This window comes from Callithrix jacchus, chromosome 11, assembly GCF_049354715.1.
Source record: "Callithrix jacchus isolate 240 chromosome 11, calJac240_pri, whole genome shotgun sequence".
NCBI lineage: Eukaryota > Metazoa > Chordata > Mammalia > Primates > Cebidae > Callithrix > Callithrix jacchus.
Window position 1 is genome coordinate 58,390,028 of NC_133512.1, and position 20,888 is coordinate 58,410,915.

At 40.1% G+C, this 20,888-nt stretch overlaps 1 protein-coding gene across 28 annotated transcripts in view; it reads right to left on the bottom strand.

Moving 5' to 3' along the window:
• Positions 1–9,066: 9,066 nt before the first annotated feature.
• CDK14 (cyclin dependent kinase 14) overlaps positions 9,067–20,888 on the bottom strand; it is a 621,661-nt gene continuing 609,839 nt past the window's right edge. For all 28 annotated transcript variants that reach the window (XM_078342880.1, XM_009002498.4, XM_054237316.2 and 25 more), the window contains one exon: positions 9,067–12,534. The gene's annotated coding sequence lies outside the window, so the exon portion shown is untranslated. The remainder of the gene's footprint in view (positions 12,535–20,888) is intronic.

Consider the following 20,888-nt stretch of genomic DNA (forward strand, 5'->3'; position numbering starts at 1 on the left):
ATAATCATTCCTAGAGAGATTACTGAGCTCTAATCAAGGAACTGGCAAACTGTACCTGGCTGGATTGCAGAGCTGCTGCGGACTACTGATTACCATATGTGTTCTGTTTTTCAAATGTCTTTAGTGGCCGTCCTATGCCTAGCCCACCAAAATATGCTGGGTTTGTGGAAGGCAAACAACTTGTCACTTTAGTTCACAGATCTTGAGATCAGGAGCAGCCTTCAAGAGGCTGTAAATGAGGATCTGTAGCTGGGGAGTCTCAGCTGCAGCACCTGAGCCTGGTTTAGATGATTAGCTACTGGCCCTTGAGCCTAAGACTGGGGCTGTAACAGCTGAGATAGCTGTGGGTCTTAGAAGGGGGGGTCGGCGATTGTATTTTGCATATGGAATCACAGGGTAAAATTCAAACATTTTAGAATCTAGATCCTAGGGTCTCCATGGCCTAGTTTTATTCCTCACTGGTCCCTCTCACACACCTTAGGCACCAGCTTGTCATTGTTATGACTTCCAGAAATTGCTGCTTGCTCTTTGCCTTTTGTTGTTGTGAAATGTGGAGTCCTTGCTGAAAAAAATTACAGTTTTAATAAGATCTGGAGGCTTCAAGTGATCCTGTTAAGGACAGATAATTTCCTGAGTTAGAGCCACCAGCACAAGGGTGCCCATTCATAGTCTGTCACAGAGTTTAAATATCACCCTGAGTCATCATAAACAGGGAAGACAGAAGACATTAGCTCAAGGATTTACTTTGCAAATAGAGTGGCAGCATTTGCATTGCACTTCTAGGGCTCAGCCTAACCCCAAAAAATGATTGAACCAAGGCCCCAACTTCATCACTTACAATATTGTGACCTTGGAAATGTTGCTTATCTTTCAGACCTAAGGGTAGGCTTAGATTGTAGGGCAAGCTCCAGGCTTCCCAATGAACCCTCCCTCCCAAACAATTTGCTAATGACAGTCAGGAACTTAGACAGCAGCTGATGACCTCTGTGGAAAGGCGGTAATATTGTAGTCAGGACTTATGTGTACTCTCAAGGTCTGTTTACTGGCTCACAGAATAAGATGACCAAAAATATGATTGCAATACCAAAGTTACGAATAAAACTTGAGCATTAAATGACATAGAATGAGCAGTATGAGGATCCTTAAGTGACATTTATAGAACACCATGTTGGGCTCTCAATTTTGACAATTGAAAGCATGCAACCTCACCTAAAATTAATAACCAACATCAGGAAAAAAATAAAGCTTTCTTCAACCTACTGTGAATTCTTTAGTACACTTAGCAGATAATTGACATAGAGACTGAAGGGTAATTCAGTCTGCCTCTCCCAAGGTGTGACTTTCCTTTGGGGCCTTATTAAGACATATCACAACACATGTTGTCATTGTAGCATTCATATCAGAGTGCATTTATTTAATACACCATCCACTACTTCACAGAAAATGGGAAACACTTGGGAATTTCATATTTTGTTTTGCTCTGTGAACACATGGAAAACTCACTTACCAATAGGTTCCTCTTTATGTGCTTTCTATGTGCATAAAGTGGATCTCTTTGTACCTCAAATATCTGGGGAGCCCCTGAACTGTGCTGTGCAAGCTGCAGAAAAGAGATGAACAAGACAAGGTGTCATACTCCCTTAGGGAACTCTGGGTCCTGAAGAGAATCAGAAAAACTCTGCTCTGGGGAAATGAGGGGGAGGAGGTCAAGCTCTGAAGAAGGAGTGTGCAGAATTCCCTTGAAGGTGTTTTTGTTATTTCAAAGTTGAGCGGTAACTTGAATTATATTATTAATAGCTTTGATAGAGAAAATTTGAAAATGCTGATGTTTTTAGTGTGCAATCTTGGAATCAGGGTCAAATTAACATGATGAGCTTACATGGTGTTTCACCCCACTGTGTACTTGCATCTGCTCCTCTGTCTGTCTGGAAAGCCTGCCCATGTTCTCTGGAAAGCTCATTCATATGTGTCCTTCTAAGACATGCTCTCCATTCCCACCTCTGCCCCAGAACCAAAGCAAAATATCATACTTTTTTCTGTACTACTTCTGTAAATTTTATTTACTTATTTATTGCATTAAGATAATAGTTCCATAGTTCAATAAAGTCTACATAGTTGTCTTTTCCAACTAGAGTGTGAGGGAAGGGCAGTGTCTCACCAGTTCATGACCTGCAGTGCCCAGCTCCATGTCTAACACATTGAAGGCACTTAACAGATGCTTGGTGAAATGCAAAATGGTAAGCAACCTAGGCCAGAAAGATCAGTCCCAAAGCAAAGGCAAGATATGTCATTTCTTTGCTCGACGATCCAGAGTGAAATTCAAACATTTTAGAGGCTGAATCCTAGGGTGTCCCTGGCCCAGTTTTATTCCTCATTGGTCCCTCTTACACACCTTATGCACCAGCCTAAGCAGAGTGCCTCAATGTCCCCAAATACCGTGCATTTCTCATATTTATGTCTTTTTTATTGTTGTTGTTCCTTTATCCTAGTGTGATGTTCTTTCCTACTTCAGTAGGGTATGTGCTAAGATGGTAATCCGTTTCCAAAGCTCTGCTTAGAAGCCATTTCCTCTATGAAACCTTCCTAGTTACTTTCAGTAGAAGGAGCATCCTCCTTTTTTTCTTCTCCCTTTGCACTATGTTTCACTGTCCTTGCTACATTATACCTTGTAACCTCATTCATTTAATCAACATTTATTGAATTATATATAGAAAGATGAAAATATCCACTACTTTCCCTCAAAAATCTCAGATTCTAGTGTGCAGGCACATAAAAGGAAGCTATAATCAAATTTTAAAAGTGTTGGCCAGGCACAATGGCTCACCTCTGTAATCCCAGCATTTAGGACGGCTGATGTGGGTGGATTGCTTGAGCCCAGGAGTTTGAGACAAGACTGAGCAGCATGGCAAAACCCAGTCTCTACAAAAAGTACAAAAATTAGCTGGCTGTGGTGGTGCGTGCCTCTGGTTCCAACTACTTGGGAAGCTGAAGTGGGAGGATTGCTTGAGCCTGGGAGGCGGAGGATGTGGTGAACCACAGTCCCACTACTGTACTCCAGCTTGGGTGAAAGTAAGAGTCTGCCTTAAAAAAAACAGTGCAATGGTAGAAATACTCATAATTTTTTCACAGCTCTTATGACTTGAAATTATGCATTACATTAAAAAAAAATTCTCATTTCCACTGTGAGTTGTTCACCATCGTATCTCCAGCACCCAGAACACCCCAGATGTGGGGCAGGCAGTCAATAATCGTTTGTTGAATGCATTAGTGTAGAATAATTTTTAAAGTTTTTCACAGTTAATCTACAATGGAAGTTTACATTTTGCTAATATGAGTTCTCTTCAAGATTGTAATGTTGCTCAATTCCAAGCAGTAATTCTTCCATACTGTGGCCCCATCTTCTTAAACATGTGATTTCCATGTTCACCTGCATGGAGTTGGTGTGAAAGGGAAAGAGTATGGGAATTATGTGATGCTTGCTTCATAGGCCAGGCTGGAAGTGCTGCACTCACTTCTGTTCATATTCCATGGGTCAGAACTCAGCCACCTGCCCACCTCCACCTATAAGGGGGCTGTGCAATGTGGTCTAGCTGGTCTCGTCCAGGAAAAAAAAACTTAGTCAGGGTTTTTCAAATTCTATGAACGAGGGAGGGAAAAATGGAAAAAAGGGTCAACTACCCAGGGGAAGGGGCCTTGTCAGCAAAGGCTTCATGGAGGAGGTGATACAAAAGATGAGTCTCAAAGTAGCACTGGGATGTGGCCAACTGAAGAGGGAGGAGAAGGAATTATTAAAAAGTAAGTATAAGCTAAGCAAAGGAGTGGAAACAACCCAGCATTCTCCGAGGCCGGAAGACAGAGAGACAAAGAGAGGACATGGAAATGGAGAGGAATGAAGGGGAGATCTTGAGTGTGAGGTGCAGGGCTTAATGCCATTACACAGAGCTTGGAACTCACTACAGGGGAGAGAAGGAGCCACTGAAAGTTTGAAGCAAGAATGCAGGCACAAATGATTTGCAATTTGAGTAGAGTCTTCAGGTGAAGAGGACAGAGAGGGGATTTGAGATGGAGGCTAACAGACCACTTAGGAGGTTATGTATTTAAACTTCCATATGGGGTCCCAACAGAAGATCACTCGAGGAAAATCTGAAGTGTATATACACGTCTGGCTGCAGCCTCAGCCCCTGCGATTCAGCAGGAATGTTTAGAAAGCTCCCCAGGCCATTCTGATAGTCAGCCGGGTGTAGGAATCACTGCCTCTGTGCATCATGAGCTCCTGAGAGGACAAGCAGACATCTTTCCTCTTTGGTTTCCCCCACATAGAGCCAGGCCTTACCTTGCATATGATCCCATATCATTACATATGGTACACATGTAGTATACTCATATTGTTTGAAGTCTTTCCACTACACCCTTTCTAAGAAAGCGTTATTTCTTAGAAAGAAAGAAAATAGTCCCATTTCACTCTTATTGAATCTGCATTATCTTTTAATAATTGATTAATTTGTTTTAAAATGGCTAAACATCTACTACACTTTGGGCACCATTTTCAGGCTTGAGGATACAGACATTAAAAATTCAAAGTGATGTGGAGACATAAAAAAGGGAGAAACTGTTTCAGGGGAGTTCTGGAATGTTTTACAACAGAGATAATTTTTGAAAAAGATCTTAAAAGGATCAATAGAAATTTAATCAACAAACAGGAAAGGGCATTCCAGAGAGAACAGTGTGTGCAAAAGAACAGCGGCGTGAGAAGGTCTGGACCATCCGGGGACCTATGGGAAGCTCAGCATGGTGAGGGCAGAGGATGTGCACATGGAGGCACGGGAGATGAGGTGGGAAAGAAAGGGGCTGAGAGGTAGTGGTGTGCTGGAAACTCCTCAAAAACAACAACAACAAAATCCAAACGTTATTTGCAGAGTTTGCCAATTTCTGATTTCAAGCTGTCAATGATTTAGGACTGGCTTACAAAATTCCTAAACATTTTAGAACTGGTTTTTATGAACTAGTAGCAGCTGCTTCCAGTACATGACTGATTGGAGGTCAGATACTTTAATTTTAACAGAGATTCTGAACAAATTTGTTTTCCCTTGCCTTGGTTGTGCCTCACGTTAAGATGAGGCTTGTTTTAATGAGTTTGGAGTGGAGTAAGGCAAAGAAACACACAAGGGACCTGAAAGCTCACTGGAGCTATTAATTAGGCTCCTACCACTCACCAGTAGTGCACTTAGATCTAGGCAAGAGGGACTCCCATTTTGGTTTCTATGATCAAGTGGCCTAGCTCCAGCCTGCTGCAGACATAGTCCTTCTCCACAGAACGAGGAATCCATAGTGCCATGACCAACAGGAACTTATCTCCCCCATTTCTCCATATACTCCAGATGCCTATGACCCATGACTCTGGCATACTCTCTGCAAATGGAGTCTTCCCCAAAACTACCCTCTTGAGGGCATGTACCTCATCCCACTGGCCAGAGAAGCTGTTTGAGGAAGGTATGGAGATGTGGGGGCTGGGAGGTCCACACACATGCATTTGTGGCCCTTACATCATGGATGGAGCTGGGGATGGGAAGTGAAAAGAAGTGGGTCAGTCTCAAGCTGCACTGGCTCCCTCTATACTGCAACATTTTGGTGAGGAACTTTGAGGAGTCCAAGAATCTAACCGTGAATCTGGCCTTCAAGTTCATTATAAAGGCATATTTGTCAAAGTAAGAGAACAGAATAGATTTAGCATTTTGTTAGTTGGATATATATTTTTAAATATTTAAATATATGGTATGTGGGCGTTCGTTTTTACTTTTACCCTGGGCTCTGCAAATGTTAGGGGTGGTTCTTGCCTACTTCACTATTAGGGCTGTGTTGGAAACCAAGGTAAGCAAACTACAGCCTCCAGGTGAATTCCTGCCCACTGCATTTTTAAATAAGATATGTGAGCTTAAATAGCTTTTACACTTTAAAATAGTTCTTAAAAATCAAAAGAAAAAATATTTTGTGGCATGTAAAAATTACATGAAACCCAAATTTTAGTGTCCACAAATTGCTATCATGGAACACATGCACACTCATTCATCTATGTATTGTACATGGCTGTTTTCACACTATAGCAGCAAAGTGAGTAGCTGGGAAAGAGACTGCATGGTCGGGAAAGTCTAGGGTATTCACTGTCTCGCCCTTATAGAAACATTTCCTGACCCTCACCCTGGAGTAGCAGACAGGCAGGAGGAAAGGAAGAGTCAGGCAGTTCTCACGCTGGCTGCACAATAGAATCACCTGTTGATTTCTCCAAGCAGAACCCCCCCCCCCACAATATTTCTTGAATGGTCTGGGATGGGGTGTTTTTTTAAACTTCCTGGTGATTCAAAGGAGAGTCAGAGCTGAGAAACACTGGGCTAAGGGAATTAGCACATGAAGGTCTGAATTTCCCAAATGTTAAGCAAGATGGTGCAGGATTGGCCCACTTTCCCAGGGATCTTAGTGGATTATAGCCTTTCTTGAGGAAGAAAGGTACCCAGTGATGAGATTTCGTTGAAGATGGAGAGGGGGCAAAAGAGTAACTGTTTCGCACTGTAGTATCATTTATAAGCTCAGTTCAAGGGTTTAACCTCTCTAAACCCTTGAACCATTGTTTCAAACATGTGTCCCTGGACTTCCCTGGCATTGTTTGCATCTCTCGGGCAGGCACACCTTGGGCTATGAGCACATACCTTTGCAGGGACCCCTGCTGGGTCATTTCTCAGGATACCCCCCAACAGGGAACCCTTACCTCATCTGTGCAGCATGCCCTCCATAATTATTGGTGGTCTCGCAGGGAAGGAGAAAAAAGACAGCTCTATCAGAATCCCATTCTCCACTAGCACAGTCAGCACCATCAGCAGAGGATGGCTCCGGGGCTGCAAGGCTGCTCTGAGCTATTATTGTGCCTGGCTCTCTCTCAGCATGACTCAATGCAGACAATATAGCACACCGAGAGCATGGGGGATGAACAGTAAATACGAGGCCTTGGATTTTTTTTTTAATCTTGTCAGTTTTTCCCTGATTTGTGTCCTTTATCCTAGCCCCCTCTGCTATATAAGCTTCTCAAAGCTAATGCCCATAACGCCACCACCCACTGGTAGCAGCAGGCTGCTGGGCCACTGTAGGGTTCTCATTGCAGAGATTTACAATGCCCACCATTATTCAGCAACTGTACGTGTTAACCCAGTGGCACAAGGTTGCTCCAACACCTTCCCCTCTGGTTTCTTTTTACTCTGGAGGCCAACAGCGACTATAGGAGTGCCACCCTTCTGACTCGAACTGCTTGCCTCAGTGAGCACACATCACATCCTCCAACCTGGCAGAGCTAGCACAGGCCCCACTGAATGATAGGAACATCGGGCAATTATGAAACTGAGACAATGCCTGACATTTCTACTGCCACATTAAAAAAGTTAAAAATATTTCTCAAAGGTGTTTCTTTGGCCTCTTGTAGATATCTACCCTCCATCCCTTTCTTTCTTCTATTAACAGCTGATGTGATTACATCTCTAAAATGTGAGCTTGCTGCAAGACTGCTGGGAGTGACCTCAACGAGCCTACGAGCTACTGTACCTGTAAGGAGGTGAAACAGTGCCATACATTTTGCTCCCTTCAAACAACTCCCTGGAACAAGTTACTATTTTCACACTTCCATTAATTCTAATCAGTTTCAAGCGTAATTTATGGCTCCCATTTAACTAAGAAATGTGCCTATTATCTCTACCTCAGCTACTGTGAAGTCTACCTCTGTGCAATCTCCTGTTCCAGAATCCAGTAGTGGTGGCAGCGACTGTCTGGAAATACATTTGCCCTTGCATAGACGATTTACTGCTCTGGGGAAACTGAAGAAGTACTTGGAAGATGAAGATGTGGTCGCTCTCATGAGCTTTTCTGGAGAGAAATATGTATCGACTGAGGACACCTATGTTTGGCTTTGTGTGAAGAGTTTATAAACTGAAATCACAGAGATTTCAAGAGAAGAGCAAGGTAAGGAAAACATAAGGTAGCTGCCCCTGATGGGTAACGGTCTGCCCAGAAGAAAGGCTGGAATCCTGGGTCCTCTTAACATGGAACGTGAACTTGTGAATACATTTTTTTTTTTTTGAGAGAGTCTCTCTGTCACCCAGGCTGGAGTGTAGTGGTGAGATCTCGGCTCACTGCAACCTCCATCTCCAGGGGTCCAGTGGGTCTCCTGACTCTGCCTCCTGAGTAGCTGAAATTACAGGTGCCTGCCACCATGCCTGGCTAATTTTTGTTTTAGTAGAGACGGGGTTTTGCCTTCTTGGCCAGGCTGGTCTCATACTCCTGACCTTAGATGATCCACTTGTATTGGCCTCCTAAAGTGCTGGGATTATAGGGATGAGCGACCGTGCGTGGCCTTTTAAATCACCAAATACCTGGCATGAACATTATTAACAATTTATCAAATCATGGGGGCCTAAGATTATGGCATATCTGACAAGAAGGAGATGATGATGGAAAAGGGACTGACCTCCCAGGTTGGCACTGTCAATCCAAACATGGGATCCCAAGAATGCCCTGCAGTTTCAGGAGCAGACGCCCCCTATGTGGGAAGTACACTCAGTTCAGAATGAACAGCCATGTTTCTGGCAGAATTCCTGCACACTGAAGCTCTGATTTGTATTCAGTGGAGGCTAACCTACTCACCTCATCTTAGAATATGTGCAAAAAATAGAGAAGGAGCCAATAAAAGGTAAATAGGCCTGTCACTGAACAAAACCAGAAAGGCTCCAGAGGCATGACAGATGGGCAGAACATGTGACATGTGTGAACATCAGGAAGGGGCTGGGAGAACTGTGAAGATCCTGCAGCTGGTGGGTCTGTTTCACATGGCCTCTACTCCTTTACATAAATTTGTCACAGCAAATCAAGGAAAGGGGAGGGTTTAACAGACTCCTGAACTATTCCAGCTAACTCACTCCTTCCCATATATTGTGTATTTTTCCTCTAATTTCACTGTGTCCAAAAGGTTTTTACGACAATGTTTTTTTGATATGGTATATGGTCTTCCAGGGCATCCACCAAGAAGATGTATGGAGATTTTGCTATACTTTATTCCATATCATGTTACAAGAAAACAACAGTGACAGCTGACAAACCATTACATCTTTCATAATACAGACAAATCACAACTGGCAACAAATATGCAACATGTATTATTCCATTCTCCTTACTATGTGTCATTTGTAAGTATAATAGTTTTCTGAATAATGCTAACACATTTCTTAGGTACCACCCCCTGTTAGAAAGTACATATCTCAGTGCATCATACAAAAAAATAATAATAAAAGATAAAAGGAAAATTTAAAAAATCCACTCCCAACTAGAGAATGTAGGTTTTGTATGTGCCTCTAAAATATGCTGCTGTAGGAAAAGGAATGAGAATAGAAGATTGCTTATTTTATTGATTTTTTGTGTGTTTTTGGTGTATGAGAAAATTACAAGGCAATAACATATACATTTCCTCTGCCTACAAGCCAGTAAGGGAGATGGAACTTATGCACAATTATGCAGCATATTCCTATGTATAGGGGGCAGGCAATAATCTACCCCAGTATATACAGCCTAAATATCTTCTTATATAACAAAGATTACAAAACCAATAATATTCACTGATGAGTATCTTATATAGATGCATAACCAAGGGTACTGATTATACTGGCTGTCATATAAACACTGAGGAATGGATACCAAGAGGCCTCACTTTCTTTGTAAGTCTGGAGGGCTCCTGGAAACTTTCTAATCACACTTGGGAGGTAGAAATTGCTTCTCACCCCTGCATCAGTGGATGGACAGCCGCCCTGTCTTAGGTCCCCTATTTTTTGCTGAGCGTTGCAAACATTTTTTTTTCACATCCTATGTATATTTTTAAATCAACCAAACTGTTCTTTCAAGAAAATGGAAATTAAGGGTCAACTCTCCTTTCAGAATACTGTGTGTGCAGTGATGTGCTAAGGTGTTTGTACTATTCTTACCATCTGTTTGAGTTCACGATATTCCTTCATATAAAAATAATCTCACAAAACATTCCAGTGCTTTCTCAATAGAATAATAAATCTGCTAATGAACACAGTTTGTATTGATTTTCATGACTGCCCACAAAGAGGACAGAAAAGAAGAGAAACCGAGGGAGAACATGATTGCAAATAGGAGAAGGAGAGAGGGAGGGAGCGAGAGGGGTTGGGGGTAGGAAAGAAAGAGAGAGAGAGAGAGAGAGAGAGAGAGAGAGAGAGAGAGAGAGAGAGAGAGAGAGAAAGAGAGAGAGAGAGAGAGAGAGAGAGAGAGAACCAAACTTTGGATTTCCTGTATGGATGGCAAGTATAGGGTACTCAAAACCTCCTGACCTTGTGAGAGGTATGTCTCTGTAACAAAACAGAATTTTCCCTCTGCTGATCAGTATTATATTTCACTTCTCCAAAGAAGCTGCCTATGACAGGGACATGCATCTCTAATAGTCCTAGTTGAAGTCTTTCAACATTAAATATTTTCAAATTAAAAACCTTATTAAAAAGCAACATTTAATGATCAGTTGCTCTTGCTTTAGACTTAGTGAAATACAAAAGTCATGCTTCTCCAAATGAATGATTCAAAACAAGTCACAGGAAAGGCCATTTTTAATTGCAATGTAAATTTTTCTCCCTATATATATTTTTAAGAAATCCTAATTTAAGTACACTTTAAATTAAAATACCTCTAAAGACTTCCAGTGGGTTGGAATGTATGAAAGAGGAATGGAAAAGATTTCTAGGTGGCAAACAGTAGACATTCTACACTTGGGTGTTTTCTGTTCTCTTTAAAACCAATCAGTAAATAATTCCTTGCTTAGCACTTAAAAGTTTACAATGAATGCTATGTCTGGATAGGATGAACTATGACCTTGACATAACGACCCATACTCCACTCTGGAGAGAGTACCATTTTAAAGTTTAAGAGTTCTGCGTCCAGTTTCCTTAGTGTATTGAGCTTGATTATAGAAAAGCTTTACTCTCACCCAACTCTCAGAAAAAGGCTTTGTCAATCTGGCTCTTAATTCCTAGTCTTGATCCTAAAAACGCGTGACACATTTCAAGCACTCACTCATTCTCTCCTTCTTTCTGACCAACAGGAAAATGTAAGACAATGTACACAAAGGTATTTCTGTAGGAATTTGTGGGCAGAGGAGCTAGGTTCATGCTTTAGATGAAGTCTCCTAACTGCCCCTTTGGCTGCAGTACTATTGGGCATTCTGCAGCGAGGCCTGCCCCACTGGGAGCCGGCCTGCATCAGGCAGCCCTTCCTCCAGATCAAAGCAAAACACCTGCCTGGTCCACTTTTCCCCAGTGTCACACACTCACCTGCATCCTCCAAGGTCCCTCAACTCCTTGAACAAGGGAAGCTGGGCCATTCCCTTTCCATCTTTAAAGCAAGATTCCTGCCTTGTTTCTCAAATCTACATTTGAACAGTTATTTCAGGAGATGTCTTAAAGTAAGGAACCCAATGATGTCTTCCAATGGCTTGGAATTTTTTTTTAATGTAATTTTTTTAAAAAGGTGCTTTGTTGTAACTGAGCAAACTTTGAACTGGATCACTATGTAATTTACTTTGCAAGCCTTAACCAGCCAAAATTGCTTTCAAGGCTCATCCAACAGACAGATAAAATCTTTTGCACCAGGTTTAAAACATTCTGTTCCTCACTCTTTTCTCTAGTTAGAAAATGCAAAGTGTAACAGAATGGATGGAAAAAAATAAGATGTGGACAAGACCCAGACACAAAGTTACCTCAATCTCCAGAAGTTGAAACATAAGCAATTTATCACTGTCTTTGCTCTTAATGTTTGATAATTGTTTTTTTCTCTCCCAACCTATTCAAAAAACAGTCATGCTATGTGGCTTGAAAATGCTAAGCACAGTCCAATATCCTATATATAAATGTGCAGCTATTTCCAAGTAAAAAAACCACATTTGCAAATGTTCTCAAAAGGTAAGCGACAGGTGGGGCCCCAAAGTCAGGGGCCAAGTTGTCAAGTCAGAGAACAGAGGTTTGCTTTAGCAGAAAATTTCCTTCCTAGTGATTGCAAAATATGCACTGCTCTCAAAGAAAACACACATTGTTTTATGCCACTCTGTGGCTTTCAAGTACAGACATTACTGAAGAAGTGTGAACACCAAATGTGTTGTCTTAATGTATTTAAGACATGGCTGGTGAAAGCATAAAAACCTTTACAGAGACGCTGCGCTGCAGAGGGAAATCAAACAAAATCAAACACAAAAGACTGAAAAGAACACATGCCATGTATCAGTAAGCAAAGCTTAATCTTCACATAGTTCTTGGAAATCACAAGGTATCCAAATGCGTGCAAGGTTTTAAATAAATTGCAGAGAAAACAGGGTCTTGCCAGCTTCAACTTTCTTGTAAGTGAAATTCACCACAGGGAGCGAAAGAAAACTGATCCAAGATTCCCTTCATATTATTGGCCACTTCGTTAATTTTTTTTTCTTCCCAGAATGATGACAACTTAATCCTGGAAGGAGGAAAAGAGAAAATTGTTATATAAAAAATCCACATCATTAATTTTTCCTAAATTGCATGAGACATCAAAATTGGTCAGTCCAAAGTGAGCCCATTGATGCTCCCCACAGCTGCTCCAAACACATAAATATGTAGCAGAAAAGTCTCCTTAAACAAAAAGTTCTAATACGATAAACAAATGTTCTGACTACACTTTCATCTCTTAAAATCATTTAAATCCACCAATTCAATTGGTCTATCTTCCTCTTGGATTATTTAGAGAAAAAGAAATTCAGCAAATTTCCTTCCCTAAATCATTAGTAGTAATACTGGTCTTAATTAAGTGCCTGTAGCATCATACAGACCATTAAAAGGACATATCATCATGCTCATTTTTATGAACATGAAATAGAAAAATGGATCACACATATGCTTTTAAAAAATTCAGCTGTATATAATTTCTTGGTTGCCTGTTACCATTATTTCAGTTTCAGCAGAATCAAAATTGGCCAGTGTGACCTGAATTGGCAGCCTCTTCCCAACATCCTGTATAGGACTTCGTGTTTCCAACAATGCCTCCTTAAAACAGTAACAACTTGTGGGTGAATGGTTCAAGCAAAAAGAGGGAAGCTTCACTCTGCCCTTTCCTTTGGCCCTTAAGCATTTTCATTGGGTCTCTAGAATGGGAAAAGAATGCCCTGCCAGGATGGGTGGAAACACTCCCACGTTCAAGGCACATAGCTGAGATCAGTTCATTAGCTGCACTGAGTCCCAGAACCAGTTCCTTAGCTATGTTTAGAAGCTGCTGGTCATTAAGGCCTAGTGAGGCCTTCGTGTCCCCATCTACAAGACTGTAGAATCGTCTTTCCAGATGCAGAGGTAACCCTGGATGGTGTCTGATCCCAAAGGTTTTGTCCTTGAGACTTCACAGTGCTGTTGTCCTGCTGCTGCCTACACAGCTGTGGCATCAAGGACATCACCCCTGCATAGCAACAACCTAGTAATACCTTAACCAGAGAGCAGATATTCCACTCTTATACTCAGGAACCATCGAAATAGTATCCTCCCCACCCTTTACCCATTTCCCCCACTTACTATGATGAGCTTCTTAAATTTCCATTCTTTCTTAAAATCAAAGCAAACGGCATGTTAAATTTCCATTCTTTCTTAAAATCAAAGCAAAATTTATAGAAAACAAAATTAACTATTTTCAAAGAATACAACCTAGTGGCATTCAGTGCATTCACATTCACAATGTTGTACAACTATCATCTCTATTTAGTTCCAAAACATCTTCACCCCCAAAGGAGATCCTACATCCTATAAGCAGTCACTCCCGATCCCTCCTCGTCCTAGACCTGACAACTATTAATACTAACGTTTCTGTCGCTATGGATTTACCTATTCTAGATATTTCATACAAATGGAATCTTATAATATATGACTCATTGTGTCTAGTTTTTTTCACTTAGCACGATGTTTTTGAAGTTCACCCATGTTGTAGCATCATTATTTTTTAGGGTTGAATAATATTCTGTTGGAATACACCACAGCTCATTTATACATTCATTGGTTGATGTATATTTGGGTTGTTTCATCTTTTGGCTAATAGTGAATATTGCTGTTCTGAACATTCATGTACAATTATTTGTTTAAACACTGTTTTAAATTCTTTTGAGTATATATCTAGGAGTGAAATTGCTAGGTCACATGGAAATTTTATGTTTAACTTTCTGAGGAACTGCCAAACTGTTTTCCATCATGGCTGCAGCATTTCACATTCCCACCAGGAATGTACAAGGGTTCCAATTGCCAAAACGTTTGTTTGTTAAAAAAAAAAATGATAGCCATCCTAGTGGGTATGACCTGGATTTGCACTTGCATTCCCCTAATGATTAGTGATGCTGGGCACCTTTCTGTTTTTTTTTTTTTTTTAAAGATTTTCTGTTTTTTCTGTTTTGCTTTGTCACCCAGGCTGGAGTGCAGTGATTCAGACCTAGCTCACTGCAGCCTCGACCTTCCTGGGCTCAGCTGATCCTCCCATCACAGCCTCCCAAGTAGCTGGGACTACAGGCACACACCACCATGCCTGTTTAATTTTTTATATTTGTAGAGATGAGGGTTCGCCATGTTTTCCAGGCTTGTCTTGAACTCCCGGACTCAAGCCATCTGCCTTCCTTGGGCCACCATGCCCAGGCTGTTGGGGACCTTTTCATGTGGTTGTTGGCCATATGAATATCTTCTTTGGAGAAATATCTATTGATGTCCTTTGTTCATTTTTAAATTGGGTTGTCTTTTTGTTGTTGAGTTGTAGGAGTTCTTTATACATTCTGGATATTAATTCCTCATCAGATATTATAACTTTTCTCCTATTCCATAGGTTGCCTTTTTACTCTGTTGACTGTGTCTTTTGATGTACAAAAGTTTTAAATTTCAGCAAAGTTCAATTTATCTCTTTTTTCTTTTGTTGCTTATACTTTTAGAGTTACATGTAAAAACCCAGTGTGAAATCCAAGGTTACAAAGATTTACCCCTATATTTTCTTCTCAGAGTCTTATAGTTTTAGTGCTTGCATTTATATCTTTAGTCTATTTTGAGTGAAGTTTTCTATATGGTATGAGGTAGGGGTAACCTTCTATTCTTGAGAGTTCTCTGTCATCAGTTACTGAGCCAAAGGTAAACAAAAGCCCTTCCTTAAGTTTCTAGGAGAGGCCTGGGGGGTAGATGAATATTACACATAGACCCTTTGCTACCCCTACACCCCAACTCCTCAGTTATTATCTCAAATCCTTGCTGCTTGTGGGGCAGTTGTCCATGAGGCTTATTTGACCACTCCTCATCCTTGCTTGATTGTGCAACTATGACTTTATCAAACCTCTTCTTAAGTCACCACCCTAGCAAAAATAATTACACGGGAACAACCTCCTTTGTCTCCAGCCTACCCTTGTTCTTTCAGGGAAATGAAGAAAGAACGTGCTCTACATGCTGCTCCATGTAACTATGCATTCTGATCTAGGCATTGGTATCTTTTTTGAGGTCCATGACATCGAGATGAAAGAGCACTCATCCTCATAGTACTTCAAGCACACTTGTCCACAGGCATCCTCACCCGAACCTCAACCCTACTATCAGCATTGACATTTTTATTAAGCAGATGACAAAAGTGTCTTTTTCCTTCCATTTAATTAAATAGCAATTGAGATTCCAGCTCTTTCTGGAAGCCTGCCCACCCCAGCTAAATGGGTGCCATAGGTCTGTCCTGACATCTGCTTGCTCAGGCATGGAGTTCCTACAACTATACTTAAATGATGTAGTCTTTCCTGACTTTCCCCTCTTTTACCACTCTAATCAACAGAATGGAGACTTGGTACCCACACTGACTTCCTGAACCATAGACTTCATTTAGTCCCTCCTGAGGTGTGAAGACACTTCCTATGAAGGAGCAATCAGGGGACAGGTGGCATCAGTGTGTTCTTGATTAAGCTTGATTTTGTTGACTCTTGTGTCCCCAGAGCACAGACCATGCCTGGCTCAGGCACTCAATATACAGTTGTTGAATGAATAAAGGGGGAAACTGTAGAATCTGAAGACTTGAAGGTGGAGTATGTTCTCAGATGTAGAGTTCCCTACGGCACATTCACTGAAGGCAAATGCGAGGCCTGTGAAACAGCACAGAGCTGCATGCAGAGCAGGCCATCCAGATACACCACCAGCCTGAGGATGGTTGGTAGGATTAACACCTTCCTAACACCTTCCTGTAGGCAAAACTTACTTTTTTTTTTTAACTCCATGACATTATACTTGAAAAGAATGATTTGATTTCTAGTACATCTGATTTCATGTAACAATAAACTATGTTGTCACCATAGTCAATGGCATATTTACTATCCTGTTGGGTTAAGATGTTTTTTAGATGCCGATGGTGTTTGTTCTTGCCTTTGTCCTGATTACTTGAGTGTAATCTCTAGGAGAATCATATGTGCCTAAGCTAGGGCATAAACAGAATTGCATGATAAAGGATAATACACAATAATAGTAAGTGGATAATAAATGGTGAACACAGTGATTATGATAAGTCCATTACTTAGATTTGGGCTCAAACATTTAATGGAAGGAGCCAACAATGAGAACAGAAGGGAGGTGGACACTTTCCCATCTCTGTGAGATGACTCCAAATGCCTCAAATTATGCCGGTTACCCTGCCTGGTGCTGTTCACCAGCAGCGAGGGACGTCCCTTTTTCCTCCTTGAGTAGCATTAGCTTCCATTTTCAATGAGTGCGTATCAGGTAGGTCAGGTTTTGCTAGAAAATTGTTAAGAAAATCTAAATGCAATCATACATTTGATGAATGGGGATTTAGGTAGAAGGAGAGAGGGTATACTACAATCACAGGAAAGCAAAATATAATAGCAATGTAAATCTTTCCTTACCTTTATTATTAAAATATGTAGCATGCACAATACAAATGAACAGTGAATATGAATTATAAGCTCAACTATGTGCATAGCCACTTATAGGTATATAAATCATAAGATTAATGGATGCCATTTTTATCTTGCTTTCAGCTTTTACAATGTTCTTTCTCTCTAGAAATGAATGTTTTAAACAAGAAATTGGATTTGATTGATAAAATCCTTATTCAAAAATATCTACATAGAGCTTCTTGGCTATAAATATTAATTAATTGGATCACTGGTACCCATAATGCAACTTTGTTCTGACCCATGTGCCCTATGAACTAGATATTTTTTGGATTCAATTTTCTTAAAACCAACTGTCAGCATCATGTGATGGAAGAGATGAAAAATGAAAATGAGCAGTCCCGCTGTGCAGGTGGGTGACCTGTGGGAGAGAGTCTGCCTGGTAGGATTTTTACACGAACCATCAGACACAGACCAATTGATTAGATCATCTCATACCCGCCACCAACTAGGCTCAAGAGACTAATTAGAGAGAGTACTGCCTGCGCAGGCACCCCATTGACACCTAATTTGCTCAGCCAAAGCCTTTGGGGAAAATGTATTATCTCTGCAGCTGCACTTCATGCATTTCTGATTTGAGGCATAAGCAAGGAGTGCTTCATCACTCTTTTGAGCAAACTGAATGTACAAGCCCTTAAGTGCTAAATGCAAGCAAACAGACCCAAATTAAAAATGAGCTAGGCTCTTTCTAATTCCCTCTGTGCTCCCCGTTAAATCTCTGTGTGTACATACAACCACACACCCCCTACACACATGCATGCAATTTACACGCCGGAGGGACAGCATCGCTGAGGACCCCTGCTCAGGGTGCTTCAATGCAATCAGGTGGTCTGCGTTTCACTGGCCTATTTACGCACTCTAAGGTTTTGCGTTTGTTTGACTGTGCTTTTTTCTGCTGCATTGCCCTTCCTCAAAGTATTCTTTTTTCTACAAGACAGCTCTGGCACATTTTTTCCCCCCTCTAAGCCTCACTGGAGAGAAGTGATTGTTTTGGTTCCAAATTAAAACAACTGTAGGTTTTCCTTTCATCACCTAAATTGTGAATAGGATATTCTCCAGGATGTATGTGAAGCTGTAGGGTAATCTGCTCATTTCTATTTAGGAGACTGCTTTGTAAATATGCCTAACAGAGAAGGAAAAAAAAATACTAAAATTTGACAGAAAGAAAGCTACCTCATAACAGTAAAGACAGCATAAAATTTTTTAACACATTTAGGTTCTCTTCAAGAAAAAAAAAGATTATCATTTGACCAAATCTAGTTTTATCTATTAGCTTTACAATAAAACTAATTCTAACCTCCTTCTCAAATGTAGAATTCAAAATATCAATACATAAGGAGGCATTTAAAGATAGTCATGCAACTAATTGCATACTTTCAAAAAGGAAATAAAAATAAATAATCCAGGTAATCATGGAACATTTAGGATATCTCTGTGCCATATTTAGAGGATGTGGAATGGGTTTCCCTAATGCTAGAATGAAAGAGAAAAACAGGACCATGGTGGTATTCTGTAGTGGACTTACTGATTTTGTGCCTTTTCAGTCACGTGTTGGATAAATTATTCTACCCACATGTTCTGATAAATTATAATTCTGCTTTGCAATTTTTCACATTTAGCCTATTCTTAAGAGTTTAATGAAGGTCAGGCGCAGTGGCTCACGCCTGTAATCCCAGAACTTTGGGAAGCTGAGGTGGGCGGAGCACCTGAGGTCGGGAGTTCGAGACCAGCCTGGCTAAATGGAAAAACCCTGTCTCTACTAAAAAATAAAAAGTTAGCTGGGCATGGTGGCATGCATCTGTAATCCCAGGTACTCGGGAGGCTGAGGTAGGATAATCATTTGAACCCAACCCAGGAGGTGGAGGTTGTCGTGAGCTGAGATCGCACCGTTGCACTCCAGCCTCGGCAACAAGAGCGCAACTCCGTCACACACAAAAAAGAGTTTAATGAAAATTTCACATGAACAATGTCCCAGAAAAAGAAAAAAACAGACTTATAAGACTGTGCCACTTTAAGTTTGGTTTTGCTTAAAATACCAAGAAAAACAAACAAAATAAATATTTGTATCTAATTCATCTTCAAGTAGCATTTGCTATTATAGAGAATTAAGTACACAAATAAGGTTGTTAAACCCTAAGCACCTAGGCAAGCACAAATCTCTCTAAAAATATCAAATACATATATGCATACACGTTTATATTTATAACACATAGTCAAATTTTATACTATAGATTGTATATGATGCTGGACTCAAAGTGGTTAGTTTTAAACTTCATACTGAATTCAGAAAATCTGGGAGAGCATAATTTCCTTATCCTTTGAGTGAATTTAATGTGTTATAATTTGGCTAGAAATACAGGTTTTCTTTTAGAATATCTGAAATCAGTGTTTTCATTTCTCTCACACTGCATTGAGGCTCCTTGGGAAGGGGCTTGGGGGGAGGAAGCGGTATGAAGCAGAAGGAAGTAGAAAATTAGTCAAACCTACTTCTGTAACTTATTTCTGATTTATGATAATCATGCTTCCTCCCCCTAGAAGAGAACACATCTTTGAGACCAGCAAGAGAATATTAATTAAAATGAATGCAGAGATAGACGGGCTTTGTTTTAAGCTTAACAGAAGGCCCATCATACAAAGTAGCCCAAATCCTTTAAGTGAAAGCTGTTTGGTAACATCCATATGGATGCACAATGCACTAATTGCAGCAACTTTGCACATTTTAAGCTTCATGCCAAAGTGGTGATTTTAATTAAAATTTTTTAAGGCAAAGCTGTAAGTCTAACATTTCAAAACAAAGCATTTCTCACATGAGAAGACTGACTTAACATATCATTTTAATAATCATCATTATCAACGAACATTTATTGAAATCCTCATTAAAGAACAGGCATTATATGATGTGTTATTAGCCTCGATTGAAAAGAATGTTCTATTTTAATGGTGTGACTGTTTATTAAGTCAGATTTATGCAAATAAAAAACACTGGTCGTATTTTAGACACCCATGGACAAAAGAATGGCAATTCTGGGATTTTTTCTTGTCTCAGTCCTGTCTCAGCAAAGGGAAAAGTACTGATTTAGGTCTTCTTAGAAACATCAAGCCACATTTAATCTTTTTTTTTTTTGGGTAAAAAATATTATATACACATATCATTTTTAAAAACATTATCATATAAATAAATAAATAAAAACTGGGAGGTCTGAAGCAGTTCATTGAAACAATTTTAATGACAAGGTTAATAGAAAAGCCTTCACCAAAGGTGGCATATTCTTTTCAAAGATTTCATGTTATTTGAAGCCTTATTTGCTCAGCATACCTTTACAAGTGACTGAATCCCAAGTGATTATAAGTTAATTAAATAGGATTCTGACCCTTAACCCTCCTTATATATGACAGTCCTACTAAACTATATTTAAATAAACCAAACACAAAGTCACTCAGCAGTGAGTGCATTTTTTCTCAACTTAAAACACACATACACAAATCTCATAAAACTACTAAAAACCAAGCATTTAATAGTCAGGGAAACACAAGGGTTCATGTCTGATTTTAATTAAAAGATTTGAGAGGAGATGTGACTCCATTTTGGGTGGATTTTTTTTTCCAAATTAAAATTTGTCTGGTATTATTGTCCAATATATTGAAGCAGTTTTTCATGCTTAGAGTTTTGAATCCAAAACATACCATCACGTACAACTTTGAACCTGTTTTGTGAACCACCTAATTTAGTAGAAACTTGCAAAACTAAAATATTCATTTCTGTAGCATAAATTAGATCACATATAATTTTGGTTAATACAGAATGATGTCAGCATGAACCAGAAGTAATGCTGGTTCATGAGAGATTTCTTTCCAATGTTATTTTGAGTCACCAAGTCACAGCAGC